Source organism: Pinus tabuliformis, chromosome 4_2 (genome assembly GCF_031772625.1).
Source record: "Pinus tabuliformis cultivar Carrire ecotype Pingquan chromosome 4_2, CPIR1, whole genome shotgun sequence".
Taxonomy (NCBI): domain Eukaryota; kingdom Viridiplantae; phylum Streptophyta; class Pinopsida; order Pinales; family Pinaceae; genus Pinus; species Pinus tabuliformis.
In genome coordinates, this window is record NC_142304.1 from 169,210,586 (window position 1) to 169,218,952 (window position 8,367).

At 35.4% G+C, this 8,367-nt stretch overlaps 1 pseudogene; it reads left to right on the forward strand.

The window, feature by feature from the left end:
* Positions 1-2,003: 2,003 nt before the first annotated feature.
* On the forward strand, positions 2,004-8,087 carry LOC149168719 (uncharacterized; annotated as a pseudogene).
* Positions 8,088-8,367: the final 280 nt, after the last annotated feature.

Here is an 8,367-nt window from a genome sequence, read left to right on the forward strand (position 1 = left end):
ACACCTCCCCACCTTCATCTGAGGTGGTTTTCGCCTCTGCAGAAGGAGCATCATCACATCCCTTTCCTTTATCAGGAGCTTTAGATTTACAGTCCCTTTTGTAGTGCCCTTCCTTTCCGCATTTCCAGCACACCACCTTTATAGGTTTTTTTGTTTTTTTGTTTTTTTTGTTTTGTTTTTTGTTTTTGTTTTTTGTTTTTTGTTTTTTGTTTTTTGTTTTTTGTTTTTTGTTTTTTGTTTTTTGTTTTTTTTTTTTTTTTTTGTTCTGGGACCGTCCTCATACAAACAAGGCATCACCATTCTAGCTCTCCATATTTTTTCGTCTCATCTACTCCGTCAACAAGGATGAGACTATTTCATCAAACTGCAAGGCAGTTGCATTACTACCTATTGCAATAACCATACTATCCCATGAATCTGGTAGAGAACACAACAAACTGATGCACTTATCTTCATCTAAAATTTTAATATCAATAGATGCTAACTGACTTACCACAGTATTAAATCCGTTCAGATGCTCTGTCACCGAGTCTCCATCTTTCATCCTCAGGTTATACAACTTTCTCCACAAGAACAGTTTATTCACCAGAGACTTAGATTGGTACAAAGTCCCTAACTTGTCCCACAAAGCCTTCGCCATAGCTTCCCCTGATACATTCAACAATACTGAATCTAAGACACACAATCGTATTGTGCTCTTTTCCTTCTAATCCAACTTCTTCCATTCTTCATCAGACACTCCCGTTGGTTTAGTACCTGGATCTACCACAATCCATTGATCTTTATCCACCAACAGATCCTCCATCTTGAGTTTCCACAACTCAAAACTCTTACCATTAAATTTCTCAATCTCTATATTTCCACTGCTCGCCATCTTCTTTCACCACCAGAATCGATCTCACAGATCTCCCACTGAAAAGGGTCTACCACAGGCCCGAGCGAAACCCCTCAGCAACAAAGGCGTCCCCTTGAAGCCAAAACTGCTCTGATACCAAATGTAGGTTTTAACCTCGTACAGAAATTACCTGCATACGAATTCTAAAACACATAAAACAAAAAATGCAAGAGCATAACACATAAAACATATATACACAGAGATTTTCCCCTAGATCCCAAAACCGGGACTACCAGCTTGATTTTTCATTATGTTCCTTTCAGTGTTACAATACATATTTATACATGTCGAAGCATCCAATACCATGGACCGAAAACCATCGCGTCCAAAAACATGTGCGAAAATCATGCACAAAACCATAGGTGGGTCCGCCCAACTTAACAGAGGGTCCAAAACCAAAATTTTCCGGGGCGCTGCCCCGAACGCCATAAAGTGGGGTTACGAGTACACCTCAAACCCCCTGTGACCCCCCCCCCCCCCCCCCGCTACACAATCAGCGCAACGAAGGGGGGCTCTGCGCCCCCTCTAACCCCCCGGTTAACTACGTGGGCTAGTCGTGGAAAGAATATAACACAACCCAACAAAATAAGCTTATTGAGGCATCAAACTATCTAGAATGGAATAAAATAATTGACTCGATACTCACAGAACAAGAAGTAATGGAATATGTTACTGGGAAAATTATTGAACTTGAGAAAGATAAGACACAAGAACTAGAAAAATACAAGAAAAGGGAGGTAAGGGCACAAAGGATCATAGTGGGATCCACTAAAGATTCTCTTTTTCCATTCGTGCAAATTTGAAGACTTCCAAGGCTATGTATGATAAGCTAGTGAATTTGTACTTGGTAAGTACAATAGGACAAAATATGTCATTGAGGAATAAGTTGTATAGAATGAATAAATCAAAGGATGAGGATTTGGCATCCTTTCTCATGAGAATACCTCACCTAAGAGACCATTTGCAAGGACTTGGGGAACCAATTACTGATTCTGAAGTAACCATTTGTGTACTGAATACATTGTCACCAAAATGGAGAAGCTTTACAACAAGCATCTACTCCAAGAAGGATTAAACTCCCTTTGATGAGTTTTGGGGGTTGTGAATAATGGAAGAATCAAGGATCAAGGTTAATGGTGATATTGGATCAGATAAGAAATCTCAAGCTTTTCTAGCCCGAGTCAAGAAGCTAAGGAAGGGAAAGTTTGGTAAGTCTGAGAAGAAATACATGTCCATGGTTCAATGTTTCGATTGCAATGAGTTTGGACACTTTAAGAGGGACTTCCCAAGCCTACAAAACAAAAAGATAAAGGAAAGGAGTGAAGTTCTTGTAGCGAAAGCAGCAGGAGAACCTGAGAAAAAGGCAAAGAAGGAAGAAGTGAAGGATCTTTACTACTAAAGAAGATTCACTAACTGTCACGTTCTTTTTGAAGATTAATATTTCTTTTAGATAGTATGTTTTGCATAAGCATCATAGGAAATAAGCATATGATAGTAGCATATTTGGAATTTTCATGATTAAGTTGCTTTGTAGAGATCATCTAGGATAGAAAATTAGACCAGATAATATATAACGTTATGTTAGAGGTTTTCATCTTGCTTAAGTGGATCATCATGATCCTAGAATAACCATCATCTTGGAAGGTTCTTAGTAGAAGCACTATGACAAGGATAATATGCATTCCATGTAATGTGGAAACAATACTGCTAAAGGAATGAATAAATGCAATGGGTCAGGATGCAGGCTCTTTGTGAGATATATAAATAGCTAGATGATCGGATAAAAGCAGAGGAATGCATGTTGGGTATAAAACTTTGGATAAGATTCATATGTATAGAATCTTGTGAAGAAAAAGTTGGACATAAAATATGCTTAGTTATATGGATATGTGATGCTTGAAAAGAATAATATTTGACTTACTTAAGGATGTATAAAGATTAATAATTTCTCTAGAATGTGTAAGATAATGATTAACATCTAGTATAGTCTCCAGAAGAAAAAATTGTAACTTGGTAATCAAGTTCGATTCTTGGTCACTCTGATGCATGAAGGAATTTTCAAATGGAGATGGTCGATGAGGATGTTGATGGAATGAGAAGGTCATCACGGTGAGGTAATTCTAACTTGTTTATGATTTGGTTATCTGGTTAATATGTTATTTTTCTACCTGGAAAAGTGTTGAAGGAATACATGGTTACAATTGAAGAAAGTTAAACTGTGTGGATGAAAATGTATGAGGATTATTAAGGGAATCTCAATATATAGTACCTAGAAACTGTGAAGTTAAGATGTGAACATCTTGGGATTAAAAGGTCGCAATGCGAAAAGATAACCTGAAGGTCAAAGGAGGATCACTTTCAAGAAGAAGCTATGACCAGCTTGAAGTTTAGGAAGCCTTTGTGCAATGCCTTCATATCGAAGAAGAAAGTGATGTGCAAGAAGATTAACCTGGAACCTATGACAAGATTGAAGAGAGAAGGTGGCTCCATGATACCTTGAAAGGAAGAAAAGCTCGATGATGCAGAGGAAAGAGGGATTCAAGTAGCTATAAGGAACTAATAGTTGATACTTTTCTGAAGACAAGTTGTAAGGTTTGTGATGGTGACTTCCCAAATAGAAAGGAAGTCTACATCTCCTCTGATTTTGAAAGTGATTAAAGTAGTCTCCTTGTATAGGAGGAAGGTTCTATTCTCAATATTAAAGGAGAATAGGGATGTCCTCTCTGGTTGAGAGGGAGTGATCTTGGACATCACATGTGCATTCTCTTCTTCGGGTGATGAAGAGAGAATGATGGAGGGTTGGATAAGCATTTGTGGTTTCCTTGAGGATATAACATCAAAGAAAGGAAAGGTATGGACACTCTTTGAGGATGTGACAAGTATCCAAGAAAAGAGTGGTCAAAGAGGACCAATATTCTTTGAGAACTCAGGATTAGAGATCTAAGATAAGAATAGTCCTAAAATTACATACCTTGAAGACATTTGGATGGGGTATGTACCTTGTAGATGTAGTGTGGTATCACACGAAAATCCTCCCAACATAATGCTCTTTATTAAAGAAGAGCTTGTCTAGTTAGGCCTCTGAGACAGTTTTGTCATGGTGATGATGCTTACAATATGCCTTATTAATCTGACTCTTCTTATGAGAACTCTTCAATTTGAGATATGATGTTGTACTAGTTGTACAATTATGAATACCTCCCTAGTTAAGAGGGCGTCTTGAAATTGCAACTGCTTTCGGTTGTCATAGTTTTGTACTCATTTCAATATGTATCCTATGTAATAAACAAGAGAAGAAAATGAAAAGTTATTATTATAAAGCATGGGTTTCATGCTCATTATTGATGGTCTTCTAGGTAAAAGCATGTTCTTCATTCTTCTAGGGTTTATTAGATTTTAGGATTTATTGTCATGATTCAAAGGAGTCAACATCATGTTTATAAGACCCTTTCGGGAAAAATATATTTGTAAAAAGAATTATTTTTTAGTCTAGAATGTCCTAGAATCTCCTAAAGTACAAATTGACCCTGGGAACATCAATTCAACCTACAGGAGGGCATTCAACCCCTTGAGAAGGCTATATAAAGGAATATTTTGACCTCATTTGGCACTCACTCATTCCACAAGTTCGATCTATCAAGAAAGAGTTTTATCTCTAGTTCGGAAGCTAGAAGAAGGAGCTTCAAAGGCCTAAGAGAAGAAAGAAGGATGAAATATCTTGGTTTTGGGATCTATCTCTCTGACACATGCGAAATTCTAGGGGTTCTGGTGTTGTAGAAGGAGGTTAAAATTGCAGGATCGAGTTGTAGTAGGATGAGGTACAACATCTTGTAGCTAGAGGGGAAGGATAAGTTGAAAATGCAGCAAGAAAATATCATTTTGACTTTCCTTGGTAAAACTAGAGAGAAAAATTGAAATTCCACATCAATAAACAACTTGGATGAGTTAAATGAGGTGGCATGGTTTTCATCACTAAGTTAGCTCAGTTAATTCGAGTTAGGGGCATGAAATTCAGTTGTGTGCAGTGATTCCTAAATTTTAGGAGCCTAGGTTGAGTTAATTTCAGTTGTAACAACTTGAATCAGTTAAATTGAGTTATGGTTAGTTAAACTAGTTCCAACTGTTGGAGGAACTAGTGGAGGCTCTAGTAGTGGGGTGTGTAGTCAGTCACAACTCAGTTATCAACCAGTTAATTGATCAATCAACCTAAACTATCTCATGCATGCAGAGAATTTGGGTTACCTAGTTGAGATTGGAGTTCAAGGGATGTGTATTATCAGTTGTAAAATTTTCCAAGTTGTATATGTGGTGCATGTAGTCAAAGGATCAACCTAGATGAACTGTGTAATCTAGATTGAGGAATTCTTCATTAATAGGGGCCTAATTCCTCAATGAAAAATGCAAGGAAATAGAAGTTTGGCATGTTGAGAAATTGGTTAAGTATTGACCAGAGTCAGTCAATGAAGAAGCAAGATAGAAGATACACTTGCAGGACGTTGTGCTCAATATTGAGCAAGCGTATTGTATTGATCAAGATTCCTTGATTAATGCAATACAGATAGGAAGGGAATTTTAGCAATTTCTTTCCCCTAGATAAATCTATATGTATGTTTGTTTAATCATGTTGCAGGTTTATGATTTCATTTCTTGATCGTGAATTGAGTTCCACATATGAGTAGAATAGATTTGAGTTTTATGTTTAGTAAATTACATGAGGAGTTTTGAATCTACACAAAATTTCTATAGGATACTATATCTAGACCTCGTTGACCTTAGGAGGAGCTATCTTTCTCCAAGAAGGTCTCAAGAGGAGGCTAATCTAGAGTTTCTTTAGAAGCTTCAAGGCAAAAATTGCAAGGTCGAAGTTGCAAGCTGAGTAGTAGTATCGAAGCTGGCAGGTCGAAGTTGTAGTGTGTAGAAGTTTGGTGCAGAACCAAGGAAGGACTTGAAGGACAGATGACCTGGTACTAGGAGAAGGACTTGGTCTAGGGATTTGGTCTTTGTATCTCATTTGAATCATATTTTAAGAAGAGAAGAGTTTTCAGGTTTTCCCTTTGGAGGGTTTTTCCCTAGTTTAGAACCTAATATCTGTGTCCTCTATTGTTGTTGTTATTGTCCTTGATATTGTTTGATGACAATATCTAACTAAAGAAGTAATTAATATTTAAAAGAAATTATCATGGTTAAGGAAAATAAGATTAATAACTGCCACTTTCCATTTTCCAACACTCCTCACCTCATGTATATTACTATCTTTTAGTGTTCTTCATGTTTCTGTAATTCAAGTTTGGATTCCTTTTATTCATTTATTGGATATAAATCTTATGCCTACTTTAACTATTTTTTCTATAGGCAGGTCTAAACATGGATCTACTGTGAAGTGGACAAGAGATTACCTCCTTTATGTCCTGAAAGAATTTGTGCCCATTTATCATACAAGACCTATAAAGAATAATATGTTTGGTATGGGTTTTGATCTCAGCTTTGGAGTTTGTTTCATTACAAGGTGGTTACAACCATAGTTGATGATATATAGTGGCACTTTCAAGGTCATTCCACTTTTATATTAAGGAAAGAATTGAACAACAAGCCTATAATGTCAATTACCCCTCGTCATTATGAAAAGTATTTAAACAAAGGGCCAGCCTATGTTGATCCCAATGGAAGATATTATTTAGAGAAACAGTTTGTGGATTTTGGAAGCTTCCAATGGAAGTCTATAATGAAAGAGTATAGCATTTTAGACTAGAGAAAGGCGCTTTTTTTCTTTGATGGTCATAAAAATGAACTCAAATGGTGAAGTCTCTCTTTGTTGTTACTAGTTTGATAATAACGTGTATTTTCATGTGCCAATTACATGCACTTGTTTGAGTATCCATGTGTTGGTTATTTTGTTCCAGTGGATTAATCGAGTATAGTTAGTGCCGAAAAAATGGGTACCATCCATGATGCGCTCTTTGAAGTGCTCAGTTTGGCCCGTGCAAGGAAATGGCATCTTTTCTTTTAAATGATTATGTGTTATTTCTTGTAACTTTATATTGAAGCAAGATCTGAAGGCAATATTTAGGCATTTGGTGTTTGAGAAAAATTATGATATTAGCATAGGAGACCGCTACTCTCTACATCAAATATGCAATCAGTTTCAAATCAAAGGTAAGAAGCCATTTTTCTAGTGGTGAGATGATATTCTCAGTTTCCATTTATTGACATCAATATTTATCAGGAAAACTATTATGTTAATGTAGTTATAACTTCAATTCTCTATGTATTTTGTAATGCATTTATTTTGATTTGCTTGTGCATTATACTAATTTGTTTGCAAAATACCACTTTCTATTTCTTGACATCAATATTTATCAGGAAAAAATGACATCAATATTTATTAGGAAAACTATTATGTTAATGTAGTTATAACTTCAATTTGCTATGTATTTTGTAATGCGTTTATTTTGATTTTCTTGTGCATTATACTACTTTGTTTTCCAAATACCACTTTCTATTTCTTGACATCAATATTTATCAGGAAACTATGAGGTTGCTTTAGTAATACACTCAATTCTATGTACTTGAATGTATCACATTCAAATACATGAAATGCATGTATTGGATTTGCTTGTACATTATACTACCTTGGTTGGGGTGAATTTATTATAGAGAATGTAGGAGTTGATAGATGCTAAGAAACTCAAAAAAGATGGTATATTAGCTCAATTTAATCTTATAGGATTCAATTGGAATTCACTAAATCTGTTGAAAGTGCCAAAATTTTAAAAGAGATTCTAGACTTCAGGGGATGCAGGTCATTTTGTAATTCAGTTACAAGTTCACTTATTGAATGGATAACAAAATTTAAGCTCTTGTTTTTTAATATTATGAAAACATATTAACAACTTGTTCACTTAGTGAACTTGGACATATTGAAATCTCCAATAAATTATTGTTTTGTTGTTCTATCTAGGTGGTGGACATAGTTGTTATGAAGACAATGATGAAGGCATGATAAGATCCAAAAGGAAGCAATTTTGGGAAAAGGCCTTGGAAATAAAAAAAGCTTTGTGGGTGAGGGGACACTTGGTGGGGAGTCAAAGAACAACTTAGAGACAACTTCAATCACAACTTTGAGATGATCCTGCATGTTGATCATTTTGATAATAACATGTTTTTTAGTTTTAGGACATATATGATGTTTTAAATTAAACCTAGAATGTAAAAATTGATGTTCTGCAAAATTTTAAACATTGTACGATTGGTAATCTTATATAAATTTTGACCATTAAATTTCATTTCACATATACATAATACATATTTAAATTTTAAATTTTATTGGATTGTGCAATTAATGGTGTTATGGCCCACTCACCTTCTACTAAACCACATTTGTGTTGATTGTAAATTTGTAATTTAATTGTGTCAAATCCAATTTTCTCATATTTCCAATTAATGGTTTACTAGCCAGTGACTTGAAGTTGCCT